The sequence below is a fragment of the Zalophus californianus genome, chromosome 3, assembly GCF_009762305.2.
Source record: "Zalophus californianus isolate mZalCal1 chromosome 3, mZalCal1.pri.v2, whole genome shotgun sequence".
NCBI lineage: Eukaryota > Metazoa > Chordata > Mammalia > Carnivora > Otariidae > Zalophus > Zalophus californianus.
In genome coordinates, this window is record NC_045597.1 from 131,240,174 (window position 1) to 131,258,775 (window position 18,602).

The window sequence follows — 18,602 nt, forward strand, 5'->3', positions numbered from 1 at the left end:
CTAGGGGTTCAGACTTCAACGTATTAACTTTAGGATAACACAATTCAACCCATAACATCAAGAAACTACATTTTACATTTAGGGTTGTCTTTTTATTTATTTATTTTTTACATTTGTCTGTTAATGTTATGAAACAATGTCTCAATTATTTTTCACTTGGGATTTAATCACAGATTAAATCTATATCATATCTACATTTATGCCATAAAAATATTATTTCCAGGAAGCTAATTCTCTTTCAAAGGAGTCAAAATGGGCCCATGATAGACCAAATGCTTTACCAGATGAGGCTGTGTGATGGCAGAGCTTGGCATGTAAGGGGCTTTGCATTATTTATCTGAGACTGGGCCTTCCAATGAATCTTGTAAAAATGTTTTATCCCCCAGAAAATTGTGCTGAATTGTCTTTTGCAGCTTCCACACAATCAATCCTTGTGACAGATTTGGGGCTCTGGGAAGCACATTTTTTGGATTAGAACAGTGGTTTTCCCACAGTGCAGTAAAACTACGGAATGCAAACCTACCACCCATTCCCTAATGTGCAACCAACATGTGCATCTGGCATATTTGTCCCCAAACTAACAATTTTCTATAAACATCTCTAGAGTAATTTCTAAAGGCACATCAATTTTTTAAGGAACTGGAAGGTAGGAAAAAGAATACTTTCTCAGCTGTGTTTTGATAGTTACTGACTACTGGTTACTGTCCAATTGAGGAGTAGAAAATTTTCCCATTGCCAAGAAAATGAACTTAGAGAAAGATAATCACAGATGTTGAAGTGAAAGAGAAGTGCAATATTTTTTTTTCTCTCTCTCTGAAAATGTTATTGAGAACCAAGCGTGATTTCCAAATCTAATGTAAAAGTTTTGAAATCTGCAGGTATTAACAGTAATGTGGAATCTTATTTTAGAAAAATCGAATTTACATGGAGATCAGAAATAGGCTATGGACATGATACTCAGATTCCCAAAATAAGAGCTTTGAGAGCATATGAGAGGTGCTGATCAGTGCAAAGCCTCAGTCTCCTGGAAATTAATAGAAGACAAAAAATATTTTAGATAAATATAATCTAAAAGTAATTTAATCTCAGCTTTGATAGAGTCCTTTGGAAAGGCTAATTTAATCTATTTAACACTGTCCATTTACTGTAGATGTTTTCCCCTAAAACATCGTGAGAAATTTTAAAACTTTAGGCATGCAAATAAGGTGGTAGAAGAAAAACAATAGTAGTAGAATATCTATAGTGTGGTCATTATCTTTTGATATGCTACCTTTTTGTAGAAAGTAAACTAATGGATAGAAAGCCTGACAAACACTGTGGTATCATCCAGTTGACAGCAACTCAACAAATATTATGGAGCCCTTGGTATTTGTTGGCAGAGTGGCTTTTTTTAAAAGGAAAAATCATGGCATATTCCATGTAATCTCTCCAACTGGAAAAAGAGGCATTCAAAAAAACTAATCAGAGTTGATATGTGTGTGGAAGGAATCAACACAGAAAAATGTATAGCCACAAAGAGTTCTCTTAAATTAGAAGACTTCAGAATAATAGTAAATAAATAGGTGAAAAATTTCCAGTTCAAAAGCTAAACTGTCTTCCTTGTGCCATAGTCATAATTTACTTAATGTAATTATGTGGTTGAAGACTCTATGATGCACAATCAAGATCCTTCTTCAGGAATAAAGGAGTGACTTCCCCAGATACCGGAAGTGCTGCCAACAGAAAACTCTCAACTTTCAGGCCCCTACCAGGATTGCTTTAGCTGAAGAGAGACGCTACCCCCACATAGACTGTGTTCAATAAGTGTTCGGTGAAGGAGAGCTCCACAGAACCCAGAAGGGTCACTCCAGGGTCAAATATCCAAATAACATATAGGGTTGGCTGAGGCCTCCACTGAGCCTCTGTCACCATCCAACTTCTCCTGCTTTGTTCATGTCCCTTCCTTTCCCTTGATACCAAGAGCACACCCTGGTAAACCTCCTCCACATTAATCTCTGTCTCAGAATCTACATCTTTGGGAACCCAACCTTGGCAACCTGATGCTAGGAGTGGCCCAAGAAAGCAGACACTGGGATGATATTTTAGAGCTGAACTATTTGTTCCTGGCTGACAAGGGGCACAAGATGGCTGTGCAGTTGTTAAAATTCTCAGCAGTAGTAAACAAGGATGCCTATAATGGTTGAAGCAAATGCATAGCTGGTACCATGTATCAAATATTTGAGACATGGAGGAGAAATAGCAATTACAATGAAAATTGAATTGAGTGCTCATTGCTAACCCCCATCACTCTAGGAAAAAAATTAACAAAAAGCTGAAGGTGTCAATCAACAATTGTAAAAGTAGCTGAGCCCCCATGGAAAGTTAAAAGTTTTTGCCAGGGTCAGGGACTTGTTTGGAAAATAATGGGATCCAGAACATGGATGGCAATAAGTTTTCAACAAAAATGTTGAAATCCCAGAATCCTCTGAGGCTTCTGAGCCTATAGAAGTGTCATGTTCCTACCTATTATGGGTTAGTATCCACACTTTTGCTCAAAAATGATGCAGACACCTCTCTCCAGCTCAATTGGGTGTTCCTGCTGGTCTTGGCTGGCCTCACTCAACCATCAGCAAGTCTGCTGGGAACTGTGTTCTAGGCTGTGCTTGGTTGGGGCACATTAGCTAGAATAGCTCTGTATTAGGTGATTTCCATCCTCTTCCCATGACCAGTAAGCTGTCCTGAGCATGCCCTTCTCATGGGGAAGACGGAAGTAAAAGAAAAGAAAGGGAGATGTTGGAACACCATTACTTCTGTCTCCTTCTGATGGTCAAAGCAAGTCTTATATTCAAAGAGTCAGAGTACGAGAGAGCACTGGAAGGCTCTAGTGGTGTAGTGTTTACTTACAGCAAGAAGAGACAGTAGACAAAATCCAGTCCCTTATAATGCGTAGGTTCTCCAAGGCTGGTGGATCCACTCCACAGCCAATGTGGACATTATGGCCACAGGCACCCCACTTCATGCTGCTGATGGACCCCCAACCCTGACCCCATGGGATCTAAAATACAGAAACCTGGGGGAATGCCCAAGAGCCATTTATGCACTTTAGCTAAGCAATTCCAAGAAAAGTTTGCATGTGCCGGATACAGAGGAGCAGGGATGTACTGGTTTTGCTCTGAGCTTTTCGTATGCAACTCGATTTGTGAGTTTGCCAGCAAGTCCTTTACCAAGCACAGGTTCTTTTCAGGAACAAAGGGAAGGTGTCCAGCTGTGCTTGGATCCATCCATCTCATTATCATTTTAACTTAACCTGTTTTTGATGAATGATGATTTAAAAGGTTCGAAGAGGCAGTAATTGGTAATGACCACTACTGTGTCCATCCTCTAATTTACTGCATGTTTTATAAGATGGTGGCAGATGTTTATTTATTAATTATCATGATGTTCCTTTCATCCCCATTAAACCATTTCCTTTAGGAGAAGGACAAACTGGTTAAAGGATATTTCTGTTGAACACACCTTTCTATATTATCGTTATTTGCCCATATAGAAATTTCCTCAAATTAATTAAAAAGCCAATTTCAAATTAATTTCTTTCCTAAATTCTATCTAACCTAAAATATTTATTGTTCGATAAAAGTTTCAATGATTTTGTAACTGAGATGATATATGAAACACAATTAATGCTGGCAATGTCTAAGAACAAATAATGAAAAAATTTATTAACTGACCTCTTTTAAGTCTTAATTTCTACATTTCACACTCTAAGTGCATATGTTTGTATGTGTGAATGTTACTGTGTATGTGTTTAATAGTTAATGTCCAAATTATGAAAATATCAATATCAGCAGTTTTCAACACTGTTCAGGCTATTTTTAGCAAGCCAACATGTTCAGTTTTAATGCCATCAAAATCACCAAATCTGAATACATATTTGTCATAAGTTAATAACAACACTAGTTGGATAAATATTTATTATCAAATGGATAACATTTATGTTACCAGATTATGCATTTTACTCCTGAATTTTGTTAATACCTGCATTGATTTGTTGTTGAGATAGTTCTTATGAAGAAATGCACATCCATTTATATAATTTCTTATAACCATTTACAGTTTCTCAGAATGTTTTGCTGATCTCTTTTATTTCATCATCTGTCCTATTCCTCGTAATTTTATACATGCCCAAGGCTTCAATTATCGTCATAATACCAAATGTACATTACCTTCCCTGAGCTCTCCTCTGAATGCTAGAATCATATAGATAACTGCCCTACTTGATAGTTTCTCTTGGATGTTTCAATGGCACCTTAAATCCAACACATCCAAATCAGAGCATCATCACTCCTCACCTCCAACCTCCACCTTGGTACTCTTCTAGTATTTCATATCTCAGACACCATCATCCATCCTGTTACTAAAACCAGAAAATGAAGAGTCATATTTTATATCCTTATTTCTTTTACCCATTCACAATTAAAATCTTTCACCAAATCAAGTTGATTTTTACTACTTAAATACTTCTCTCATCTTTTCTTCCTAACACATACCACATTTGCAATTGTACATGTTTTTGTAAGTTATGTGAATAGTGCCCATGGCACTCTCTCCCACGCCACACCCCATACTGACTGGAAGCTTTACAAAGACAGGAACTGGGTCTGATTCTGCTCTCCGATTTCCCCAATTCCCAGCAAAAATTTGACATATGGTAGGCATTTGGTAAATAAGAGTCAATCACCATACAAATTTAAAACTTGAGCCACACTGTACACGGTGTAACATATGAAAATTGATAAGGATATATTCTGGAGTGATTTTTGGATTATATGCAAAGTATCAACCACAGACCATGTTTATACCAGGCAGAAACAAATACTTTCAAGAGAGCTGCAGTTAGGCTCCCAAATTGCATGTCTAGATGCCAGTGACACCCCTGGACAGAGGTCTAGAACCATGGCTGCATGAGTAGATTTCATTATTACAAATAGGACTAGGCAGATGTTATAGGAAAACATATTTTCTTAAAGATTGCCAAAATGAATCCAGTACCTAAGGATAGACAAATTCATATAAATACACACATACAGATATATAGACATGAAATCTCTACTAGCCTTAAAATGTACATTTTCCCATACATTAGAAGTTAAATTTTCCTGCACAATAATTTTTATAGAATATTTAGGTTGGATAGTTAAAAGCAAGATTTGTAGATATTGAGTTGCCTGAGATCACATGTTCAAGTATTGTGACACAAAGTCATGAAAACGCGCTCTTGTTTGAAGTCCCATACCCTACACTCTACCCAAGCAGTCTCTATGAAAGAATTGTGATTTTGCTATCATGCATTTAATTTTTATTCTCTGGTTTATCTTTATGCCTTTGCATTTATCATTGTATATGATCGTACTATATATATGCATAGACCTTATTTATGCATATACGTACATTTATGTGTGTGCATATATATGGATATGTTCTAGAACCACATGAAACATCCATTGCTTAATTAAGGTCCTACTTGTGATTTGGCTGAAAAATATAATTTATTAGATTTTGCACATAAAACATAATTTCAGTATATTTAGAAATTTAACTCATTGCTCATTTTAGTAAACTTAGATAACCTGTAGAGTCCATTGGTTTGGGAAGATTTTTAACAAGAATTGAAAAAAAGAAGAGGTCTGGATCAACCATTATTTAACCAGAAATTGTAGATAGACAGGGAACCAATTACCATTAATTAGAGAATGGCTATGCATGTCTGTACAAAAATAATATAAATTAGTAGCAGGAAACATTCATCTTCTGCTGTGTTCTAAGCTCACAGCAAGGGTGAACACTGTGGTCCTTGATCTTATTTAATACTCACAAATGATAAGAGGTAAGGTTTTATTAACTCTGGTGAAGAATATGTCGATTAGGGAGTTAAGTTACTTGACTGAATTTACCAAGTTACCCAGGTTTTAAGTGAGGAGACAGGGACTGAAATTAGCCCTAACTGACCAGAAAGCTCATTAAATATGGCTTTTCTACATCCTTCTGGCTTCCCAACACTTCATTGTGTGTGTAAAAATATATACATGAAATGTTCACATCCATACCTATAAATATAAGTATGAATCAGTAATATATAGTCTGACTATATAAATTTTCATATTATTCTGAAGTTACATATTTATAATGTATGTACACATTGTATTGTTTCTGTGTGAGTGCATCTCTGTGTATATGTATGTTTGTACACAGACACACAGACATGCATATATTATCCCATGAGTACAGCCAGGTACCTATGCCTGTACATTCCAGAGATGTTCATAATGCAAACTAGAGAACAAAAAAATAGGATTATTTATTGAAAATGTCACCAACCGCAGGGAATGGAAGTGAAGGAAATACATCAATCCTCCCGCCTCCCTTAAAGGCAAGCAGAAAGCAGAACTGCTCTTTTTAAAATCGATGAAATTAACAAAAGCAATTGAATGTGGCAGAGAGGAGATGTCAGGTAGGAATCAGCACATGTGGGACCTGAAGATTGTGAATAACTTAGAGAAAGACATCAATGCCTCTGCTGCTAGTGATTACCTCACTCTCCGTGTGGCTGTAAAACATGGCGGCATTTGTCCCTGTGCCAGGAAATGTCAGGACATTAAAGGTTCAGCCCTGGTTGTGTGAAACAGGACAGGGACTCTTTGCCCTAAATATTAAACCTTTTAATTTTCAAAGTTCTAAAATATTTAAGCTAGAAATACTTCCAACACAGGAAGATGTTTAAATGGCTACTTTATAAAGAATAAAGGAAGAGCATGTGCCTATTTTTTAATTCATAAGAAAAGTATTAAATCACTAGCATTTCAAAGAGCCCACTTTCAATTACCCATGAAGAGATTGCCTACAGAAAATATTAAATTCCAGGCTGGCGTCTCCAACATACCCAGACCCCTGCCTCCCTTCCACTTTCACCTGTGTCCCCGGGGAATAAGAACGAACTTCAATATCAGCAGAAGTAAAACATAATGGCCACATTTACAGAATAATTTCCACTGATATTTTTATTCCAAGGCAGGAGGAAGAGAGTTGTGAGCAGAAATGGCCTACCCTGGATTTTTGGCTGCTTCTGCTTCCCCTGGCAATCTTCTACTAAGATAAAGCCAAAGACTTTCCCCCCAAAGGTCCACCCTTGCTTTCCCTCCTGCCCTCAGGGGAGGTAGCCACTTACTCCCCCATCAGCTTTTCCAGCTTTTTTTCATTAGCTATGGCAGCCTGCTTCTGTCTTCCTTAAGGGAGCAAATGGTGGGTACTCAATGAATACTTGATAACTGAGTGAATGAGTGAATGTCATAGGCTCCTTTGGGCAGCAAATGACAGCACTTTGCAGAAACACCTTCAGTCCTTTGTCCCCAAACATAGCTAAGAATATAGGGTAAGAGGAAAAGGAAAAAGAAAAGAAGAAACTTATAAAGAATGCCTACATTTTGCCCAAGTTCAGGTTTTTTTTTTCTTTCAAAATAAAGACCTATTAATATCCATTTGGTACTTACTTATATTAAAATATATGAAATGCCTTTTAGTATCATGATTTTATGTAATTGAGGTAACTGATGTTCATATGGCTTGACAACATAGTTCTGAGATGTTGTCAGCTCTAGGTAAAGAACTTATGTCTTGAAGGGCTTTAACTACTTTCCCAAGGTTACCTGTTTAGAAAGTGGCAAATCACAGTAAATTGTGATTTAGTATGCCTAAATTAATCTGGGGGATTTGAGAGGTAGAGCTATGTGGGAAGTGGTAGGGGAGAAAATTATCCAGAGAAACAGCTTAAATGTTTTGATTTTTTTTGTTGTTGTTTCTTTTTTCATTTAAATGAAGGTGGTAATGAACTGATGCAGGAAAAGTAAAGGGCATAACAGCATAACTGGTGCTCCATCAGTGAGGATAGGTGAACAGATTGGTTCAGATTCTAGCACTGAAAACTTAGAAGCAAAGAAAGTACTTAAATGTAATGTATTGGTAACAGTCAGTAACTCCAGGTATAGCTGATAAACCCTGAAATCTCAGTGGTTTAAGACAAGAAAATTTTAATTCTTGCTATATCACAATCCACAGTGGGTTGGTGAGGACTCTTCTCCGTAAAGTCCTTCAAAAACTCAGTCCTTCCTGGTGGCAGTTTGGTCTTCCTCTGAGGCCCTGGAATGCCCTCAACTAATGGACAGAGAGGGAGAATAGAATGAGGCTCACCGGTGGGAGGTTTCTATGGACCGGGTCTCGAGTGGGGTCTGTCACTTTTGCCCATACTTCATTGTCCAGAACTCAGTAGCATGGGCCACACCCACCTGTAAGGGAGCCTGGGAAATGGAGCCGATCTCAGGCCCAGGAAGAAATTAAAACATGCATGTAACTGAACCTCTGCCACAAAGAGATAAAAGGAAATCCAGACTTCAGGTGCCTGGGTGGCTTAGTCCGTTAAGCGGCTGACTCTTGGTTTTGCCTCAGGTCATGATCGTAGTGTTGTGAGATCGAGCCCTGTGTCTGGCGACACGCTCAGTGTGGAGTCGGCTTGGGATTGTCTCTCCCTCTCCCTCTCCCTCTGCCCCTCCCCCTGCTCACTCGCTCTCTTTCTTTCGCTCCAAAATAAATAAATAAATCTTTAAGAAAAGGAAATCCAGACTTTTGGATACCCAACCACATCTGGTTTTCAGTAACTTTTTACTGAATATTATGCTTCAAAATTTGTACTTGTATGATTTAAGCCTTTCATTTAGAAAGCCTCCATAAATATTTTTATATGTATTAATGAAGCTAAGTTAAAGCAAACTTGTAGGCAATATCTGGGAGGTTGAGCAATTAGTTCAAGGATATCCCAAAAGTCCAGCAGCACTCAGACTCAGGAGTTAGCATCAGGCAAATTGGAGACCAAGCCAGTAGGCACTTTACATCACCGAACTTAAGAATGCAGGCTGGGGGATTTCAAACAAACTTGAAGACCTATGGAAAACCTGAGAGCTCAAAGCAGCCCCCAACCATAGAAGGGTAAGGAGGCTGCCCAGGTGGGAGGCATGTGGTAGGAGAGAGGTTTCAATAATTCTTCAGCTATGAGAACTTAGAACGAACCGAGAGCCCAGGTGAGAGCCCTGGGGATATGGCTGACTTGCTTACCATTCTCAGAGTCACTTGCAAGAGTTTTCCAAGATGCCATGCTGGTGACTGGAGAATTGCTGCTAAACCCACAAGAATGTAGAAAGCAGAAAAATGGTGAGAATAGAGATTAACAATGGGTTGGCAAAGATACAGCTCTAGCTCCAGATTCTGAGGGAAAAAGGGACAATTTCCAAAAGTCAATCATTAGCGGTTTTAGATAAATGTGCTGGGCAAAAAGCATCCTAAATCCAAACACAAATGGTTTGGTATTGGCATTATCTACTGCTTTGCATTAGCTGTGACCTCTGCCTTTTTGCTGGAGAAGATTATGGGAAATTCCACATTTTGGGAGGCAGGGAATGGTATATGACACACCCGTGGATCCCATAACATGTTACTGCAGTTGCCACCAATGGCTGTGGCTCTGCCCCCTCCTCCTGCAAGGATACTTCTCAGTACTTGGCCATCTAAGCCAATTTAATTTAGCCCTACAGTTTTCTCTGCGTGCTTTGTGTGGTCCCTCATATTTTTCTTGCATTTATCCACACTGGGTGCCTATTTAAGCTTATGGATGCAAAAATCTGGGAATACGCTGGCAGGTATTGTTTTTACTTTCAAGCGAGGCCTTCCTGTGTGTCAAAAGAGGATTCATATTCTGTTCTTGAGAAGGGAACAAGAAAGTGGTCTCGTAGAGCCCGGGTGCATGAAGCAGAATATAGATAATGTTAATATATAAATGGATAAATTATTTTTTCTTTCAAGTATTGAAATGCAATTATATTTATAGAGAAACCTGGCTTAGATGCCTAATCAGACACAGGTGTTTTCTAAAGCCTATTTGAATTCTAATTGTTGAAATACACTTCAAACATATTAACTAACAAGTTAATTCAATTCTATTGGATATGAAATTACTAGCACCCACTGAGTAATAGGATGAAAGAATTTAGGTAACACAAAGGAACAAATTCTGCCTATGAAAGAGGAGCTGTTTATTTTTCCCCATCAAATAAATAAGTGACTTATGATGCACTAAATAGGATATATAATTAATAGACTCAGGTGTCACCTTATTATAGAGTTGACGTTTTCAAAGCTGATTTTAAAAATAAACTGTTGATCTGTCATACTAAATGAGCTTAGACTTTTGAAAAATGCGTTGCACTGTATCTATAGGTACAAATGTGTTATGCATAAACTTCTCTAAATGGTGCAACAAGGCTCTCATACTACACTTTTAAATTTTACTTGATTTCATCATTATTATGGACAAAATACAGGAAGCACAAGTTTCTCTTTTTCTTTTTTCCCCAATATCAGAAATCTCAGAAACTAAATTATTGTTGAACATTCCTCCTCTCCTCTGGATTTCATACTCTTACCTCTTCAGGGATCTTGCTCCATAATTATATTTCCTGTTTCCCAACACTTCTACCTGTCCATTTTTCCATGTTCTGGTCATTTCTATCTTAAAGGAAAACAGGATTTTCTAATTATGTATCCCCCATTAGCTACAATGAGTCTCCTCTCTTTCACAAGGAAGCTTCCAGAAAACATATTTTTTGTTGTTGTTGTTGCAGTTGATTCTCCCTCATCTTTCATAGACTGCTCAGCCAACTATAACCTGGAATCACCCGACACTTACTAGTGACATCCTCATTATGGAGCCTAAAGACCACTTTCAATCTGTTTGTCTCTGATCCTTGAAGCTCCAATACTGCTCTGTTTCCAGGTCCTATGAGTTCTTTTCTTTGTCCTCCTGGTTCTGTAACTGCATTTTCATACCCTTTATTGAACTTCCTGGACCTGGTGATGTTTTTTATTCTTCCCTTGGCATTTGGAACCTTGGTGCCTTTCATGGTCTTTGGCTTTACCTCCTCTTTTGTGTTGGAGATCCTTTCCTTCACACAGGATCACTGACCTGGTCCCCCAAATGTGGACCCTCAAACTCTTCCCAGAGCAGGTCACTTCAGAATAGCCCCCAAAATGGGAGGGCTGGCTCATTTCACTTCAGTTTGCTGCAGTATCTGACATTGTTGACTACACCCTCCTTAAAACCATCTTTGACCTTAGTTTGCTGATACACATCTCTCCTGGTTCTCTTCCAACTCTCTAATTGTTCATTCTCTGCCTTTTCCATGTGCAGGTTCACCTATATCTCTCTCTGAAATTTAGACTTTTCTTTTTGTCCCTCTCTCCTTCTGTTCTTATACATTTTTCATGTTCACCTTCTATGAACAATCCCATTGCTATGTCCGTAGCTCTAGAGTCCAGATCTTCCTCTTGAGCTCTGGCTGTTTGTTTTTAATTGTTTGCTCTTTCACAAAGACTTAAATACAGCTGGTTGAAGTTTTCCACAAGCATTGCCCTTTTGTGTATGTTTGTATGTCACATATTCTGATGTCACATAATTGAGTGGGATGGGCAGAGACTCAATTCAGCAAGCTAGTGATCATCCTTAATTTCCTTCTCTATTTCTTTGTCTCTCTGTCTCATCTCTTTCTCTTTCTCCCTCTCCCCTTTTCCTCTTCCTATCTTTTCTGCCAGGAGACTCTTTCCCTAGGTCAACTCACATCTCATATGTGTGTCTCAAGATCAATTCTAGCATCATATCATCTTGAAAACATCCTTTTCACCACCCTAAACTGACTTAGGTACCTATCCTCTATACTACATATCACCTTCATGCAAATTGTCAAACATCTTGAGGCTGGGAAAATGTGTCTTTATCATGTCTGTATTCTCAGTTATAAGAATATAAGCAGCTAAAGGCTAGAAGACCAGAGGCACTGACTTGGGATTCATCCACACAAAATGGATATGGATATGGATGAAATAGCCTAAGCAGAATATATAAGGACTGATGAATAGAAAACATCAGAATTGTGCATGAGCATGACAGTGTGTTTAGTTTTCAAAATAAATTATTGAATTTTGTATGTAGTACCTATGAGCCCAGGATTTAAGACAATGTTTGACGCTGACAAACTAATAAACAACCACAACTAAATAAAACAGAAGCATGAATATAAATGCTCAACAAGTAACATAAATCAAAAAGAATAGGAGCAACCCAAAAGCTTTCAGAGACTACTGCTTGAAGCAATATTTGGGAAAATATTTAGATACCAAGAAGAGGAGAGTTAGATAAGATACTGGAGAGGGGAAATAATGCCAGGAATATGATGTTGATTATGAAAATTGGAATAGGATAATCGGATAAAGAATAAGTTTGCTGGGGTAAATGTGCCCAAGGCACGTGGGACCAGGATTAAGACAAGAGTAATCAAATTTCCAAATAATACAGGAAATACGATATTGCTTGTGGCATGCTTCCCTTTCATTTTTAATGTGTAGACTCTGCATATTGTGAAGATGCCTGAGTTTCCTATTGCTTTGCAAACAAACAACCACAAACTTAGTGGCTTAAAACACACAAATTTATAACCTTACGTTTCTGGAGGTCAGAATCCCCAGATGAAGATATCCACAGGAGAGAGTTCCTTCTAGTGGTTCTAGAATAAAATCTGTTTCCTTGCCTTTTCCAGCTTCTAGAAGCCTCATACAATCCTTGGTTCATGTAGGTCAGCATAGTAGCAATCCAGGATAATCACAGCATCTCCACATCTCACATGTGCAAAGTCCCTTTAGCCATGTAACACAATCACAGGGGCTGAGGATGTGTTTATCCTTGGGGAGGACACAGCCTAACTCAGTCAAAAGACAATAAAAAATAAGCAAATGCCTGAATTTCATTCATTCCTTAACATTTGAGAGTCTATTTTTCATTTTTAAACAATCCCTTACATTAAGAGCTTCATGTTTTTTAAGGCATTTTCACACTCATAGTCATACCCGAACCTTAAAACAACTATGTGAAAGACAGGGGAGATATTATACACATTTTATAGATAAGTTTATGTATGTGTTCATAAGAGTTTATTGGCTTGCTCAAAGACACACAGCTAGTGAATACCACTTGCTTGTTTTCTATCTATAAATCTACTGTTCTTTCCACGACTCTATAACTTTTCCTTGTGAATAAAAAATAAAGAAAAATTCCTGGATTCACCACACATTTCACATTTTACAGAAAACAAACAAACAAAAGGTAATTTAGATGTTGATCCATCATTATGGTTTTTCCTAAATATATTCCTCGTTTTGAATGAAACTGCAAAAGTTGAACACATTTCAATCCCTTTCAAATTTTGGATTTACGAATGAAGCACAGACTAGCCTAAGAGGCACAGGACATGGAAACTGGTGTAGACTTGGTACACTGCTTGTCTCCCTCCTATAGATCTGAAAATGCACAGTAAGGGGTAGCAAGCACAAATGCCCATGAAATCAAGCAGGACTTCTAAATGTGATAAGGATTGATTTTAGAATGCAAGCTCAGTCAGAAGTAGTAACTAACACTCACCTACCATGACAAGGAAAAGGGAGCAGCAGGGCCTGTGGCAACTAGAGTGTGCTGAGCTTATCAGAAGGGGCAGCTTCTTCTCGGTTCAAGACTACTGTTGTTTTGGAGAATGTGGACACAGTGTTGACCGATAGTCCTCTTTAAAAAAAACAGATAAGCCAGAAATTGGAATTTTTATGTTAAATCTCCCAAATGTTAGGGGTCTGCATTTAAAGCATTTTAAGACACTGAATGACCAGAGCAAACATGTATGAAAACCAAAGAGAGTCCACAGTGGGTTTCTAGTTTGCTGTCTATCCTCAGACATTGATAGTACTAGACTTATTTGTCCAAAAAATGTTTGGAACTGAAAGGATGAGAAGTCATTGAGTGCTAGCCAGGAGAGTAGAAAATGGATTATAAATTACCCTTCTCACATTCCAAAAAAAGGCATCTTCATCATATCTCCTTTTCTAAATGTTCTTGATGGAAACCCTCATGGTAGTAGTCATAATTATTTCAAAACAAATAAAAGAAAAAGGATGTAGGTACATCCATAAGGCAAATCTTTTTCTTGATAGTTTTCTAAAAATACACTCATAAAAAATGACAGAATTAGCAAAACAGGTTTGAGTCTTAAAGATGTGATAAACAATTCTGGAGCCACAAATCCTTCAGTGTAGCAGGAGTGTATTCTAATATTCCAACCCCAAAGTTTGCATCATTTTTAAGAGATAGAGCAGAATAAAAGAGAAATCAAGTGAATTCTATACACTGTAAGCAAAGAGGACATTTAGAATTAAGTGAGGATCCTCCCTGCCAAAACTGCTGGGCAGTCCAGGCAGATCAGAGCAGGGAGACATTCAGCAGATCAGAGCAGGGAGACATTCAGCAGCTCAGGTGCCAATGAAAGCGTGGATGACCTTGGCAACAGCTGTTTGCTGCATGCACCAAAAGCAAGCTAGGAGTCTAGTAAGAATTTACTTGGTAGGTAAGTGACAATGGCCTCAGGTGGTGAGAGTTGGCAACTCGTAGGAAGAAGACCATTTCCTAGTTTGTAACTTTTGAAGATGTAGACAGAAATGAGTGAGGTGTGCATGGGTTCTAATTGTGGAAACTAACTTGGAGCATGTTGGTCTTGGTGAGGAAGGTGTTCCAGGTGCTATACTTGAGTAATGTTGGGTATGGGAGAAGTCTCCACAAGCCTGAATTTTGAGTAGTGGAAGTTGTATAAGCCAAGAAATGCCTCAAACAAGATTTAGAATTTATATAACGGGGCCCATTCCCCCCCATTTTGATATAATTAAAATAACTTTCTTTAAAAAGTCAAGGTAATTTCATAATCAAGAGGTAATTGCTATTTCCAGGTATATATTTATATAACTTTCATCCTGCGATTCGCCACCCCCCTAAATCATGTCTTTCTAGTTTAATATATTAAGTTTTGCTCTTTCTGCTATAACGTTCTATGAGTTCTTATAGAGAACAAATTGATGGTTACCAGAGGGGAGGTGGTTGTGGGGATGGATTAAATAAGTGATAGGGATTAAGGAGGACATTTTTGTGGAGAACACCAAATAAGTGTCGAATCACTATATTGTACACCTGAAACTAATATTACACTGTATATTAACTGGAATTAAAAAAAAAAACTTTAAAAAAATTTCTATGAGTTTTGAGAAGCGTCCTGTCATGTGTCCACCATTGTAGTGTCACACAAAATTGTTTCAACAACCTAAAATTTCTTCACCCATTCAGCACCACCCACCTTGAACCTCTGGCAACCACTTATATATCTGCCTAACATTTCCATCATTTTGTCTTTTCTAGAATATCATGCAAATGGAATAACACAGTATTTTAACCTTTGCAGACTGGCTTCTTTCACTTGGCATTATGCATTGAAGATTCATCCATGTCTTTGTGTATCTTGATAGCTCATTACTTTTACTTTTCCTCTCTGAATAATATTCCATTATATGGATTACTATAGTTTGCTTATTCACTCACCTGTTGAAGGACATCTTCATTGCTTTCAGTTTTTCTGATTATTAATAGTTGCTATCAACATTTGTATGAAGGCATACACAAGTTGTGTGAGCATAACTTTTCAAAATTGATGGGTAGATTCCAAGGAGTATAATTGTTGATGGTGTGGTTTACCAATACCATCTAACAAAACATAGCAATGTTTACCTTTCTAAGAAACTTGCCAAACTGTCTTCCAAAGTGGTTGAACCATTCCGTATTCCCACAAGTAATGAATGAGTTTCGAGTTGCACCACATTCTCACCAGTTGTTGGTTTGGGGATTTTTAGCCATTGTAATATGTGGGCCTTCACAAAGCATACAATAAAGTTTTCTTGATTGCTATCAACCAGGATCCCCTTGGTATCTCCCATTATTCTTATTTCTAAGAAGGTAGTTTTTAAGTGTGTCATTGTTCACTGGGTTTGGGGACAGTAGATAACTAGTCTTTTAGTTTATAGTTTATGAGAAGACCATGCAGCACACATATATCGTGGTTTTGAGCCAGATGCAGTATCTGGTTGGGAATTAGTTTATCTTTCTGATCATAGTGAGGATTAAGTAAAACTAAAAAAGGGCAATCTGTAGGAGAAACTGATAAGCTGTTTACTAAAAGCATTATTTTTCCTTTGCATGCACAGATTGCTATTCCCAGACTCCCTTGCAATTGATGTGGCCATGACATTGAATTTTGGCAAATAAAATGTGTATAGAAATGGCAGGTGCTATACTTGAATAATCCTTCCTGTCTCATATTCCATCTTTCATCTGTATGTTGATTCCCAGAATCATACATAGCATTTGAAAACTATGTGTTGAAGATGAAAGACACTGAACGACTGGGTGGAGCAAATCCCTTTGTTTCTCCTCTTTCCTATACTAATAGAATGAGAATGAGTGAGAAATAAATTTCTATTATAGTAAGCCATTGATATATTGAAGTTTATCTGTTGCAGGATAGCTATCCTAATAAATACTTTAGGAAAGACTTCCCAGAAGAAAAAAAAAGGGAGGAAAGAGATTGAAATGGCTCCTGAAATTCACATGCAATGAAGAAACATATCTACTTTAGTGGGAAAAGCATGAGCAAAAACTATGACTAGATAGATCTTTGAAAGAATGGATAGAAGTTGAGGCAAGCCAACCACCTCAGTTTTATGGATGGAAGTTGACACCAGTCAACCACCTCAATTTTATGATAATAATGTTGCTTTGATAATAATAAAGATGTTACAAATATATCATGTTAGGGGTCTGATTAATAATGACAATTATCTGTATAGCTAATATATATTGATCAGTTATCGTCCAGATACTAAACTAAGCACTCAGAATCTATCATCTCATTTAAATTTCAAAGTCCCTCTAAGAACTAGATATTATTATTATTATCCTTATTTTACCCAAGTGAGGAAACTAAGGCACAGAGATATGAGTAACTTGCCTAGGTCACACATCTCATAAGAGGTAGACCTAGAATTTCAACTCACTGTCAGTTGCTATGCCCCTAAAAATCCCCATTCTTAATTACTTCATTCTATTTCTTAGGAAGTAAGAGACTTTAAACTTCCCTGCCATTACCCACTTGATATAAATGAAAACATGCATGGGATGGTTGAGGTTTTGTGGTTGAGTTTTCCAAAATGATCTAAACCGTGTTTTTGTTAAACACATTTTCCTTCGATCATCAAAACTAGCATTTGTCTTGTCCCACTATTACTTAATGCCCAGAAAACCCCATAAAAATCTGCATCTTATTTGTGTTTATATAATTGTATACTAGCCACTCACATCCAGTGAATATAGACATAACAGATTAATGACTTTGTGGTTAATTTTCATTAGTTTCTCATTAAAAGTCAAGCAAAGAATGATACTTGCACATTTTTTTTGGTCTTTCTTTTCTTCTTTTAGCTGATCTAAAACTGTGCTTCATGCAATTATCCTATTACTCTTCAGAAAATCATGATGTTCTTCTCCCAGAGGCTAAAGCCCAACAAAAAGCATCTATGGTCTAGTGCCAATACCAGCTGTTGGAAATTATCTTCCAGCTCAAATTCGATCTGTTGCTTTTAGATTCCAGGGTCTCCTGTTTAATTCTCAGAAATAACAATTTTTTTCAAAGACTGAAAAGACTCTAATTAGTTGCAGTAAAGTACTCAATTTAAATGTTCTGTTAAGGGATTTCCAAGTTGCTACAACTGCTTGAGACTTTATGTAGCATCTAATGGGTTGTCCTGTTGCAGGACCTTTGGTACACTTGACCAGAGGATGTAACCCTGAGGTGCTGTTTAGAAGGGTTTAGGATGGCATGTGGCTTAGCACTGGATTTATTCAGGGAGATTTATACTACAGACTTAAAAATCACAGGTCAGTGGCTTTATGAGAGTTGACCACCCAGGAGGCAGTGGGGGAGATAGTTAAATACCAGCAAAGTAAAATATGTTGTCATCTCTCTTTCTTAGACATATTAACATTAAATCTAATATAACATATTTCTAGAGTACCTAAAACCTAATAGAGATGTTACAAATGTATCATGTTGGGAATCTGATTTACCTTACTCTGTGCAGCCATGTTTTGCAATGTCCTTGCTGTAAATATTTATAATTAATGTCTCAGTTGAAAAGTGCTTGATACATAATCAGAATTGCTTTTCTAAGAATGAAGTGCTCGAGTCAAGTACTACATAGGTCTAACTGGTGAGTATAATGAAGAAAAAAATTGACTACAGAGTATACACATAAAATCTCAATCAAAGCACTGAACGATACAAAAACAGAAGCCATTATTATTATAAGTTTTTAAAATTAAATGAGTTTTTTATTCAGAGGCATTCACATAAACTGTTAAGAATTCATGTTTTTTGGGGTGAGAAAAATCATCCATAGAGGAATAGAGATGTAAGTATTTCAGAAAGGATTGTAAGCCTGGGACATAAAAATCTAGACTATCAGATTTCTAATATACATATAAGCTAGATTTTAAGAAAATTTTGAAATGTGAAACCAGAGTTTCACTTTATGATTAAATGAATGCTAATAAGGAA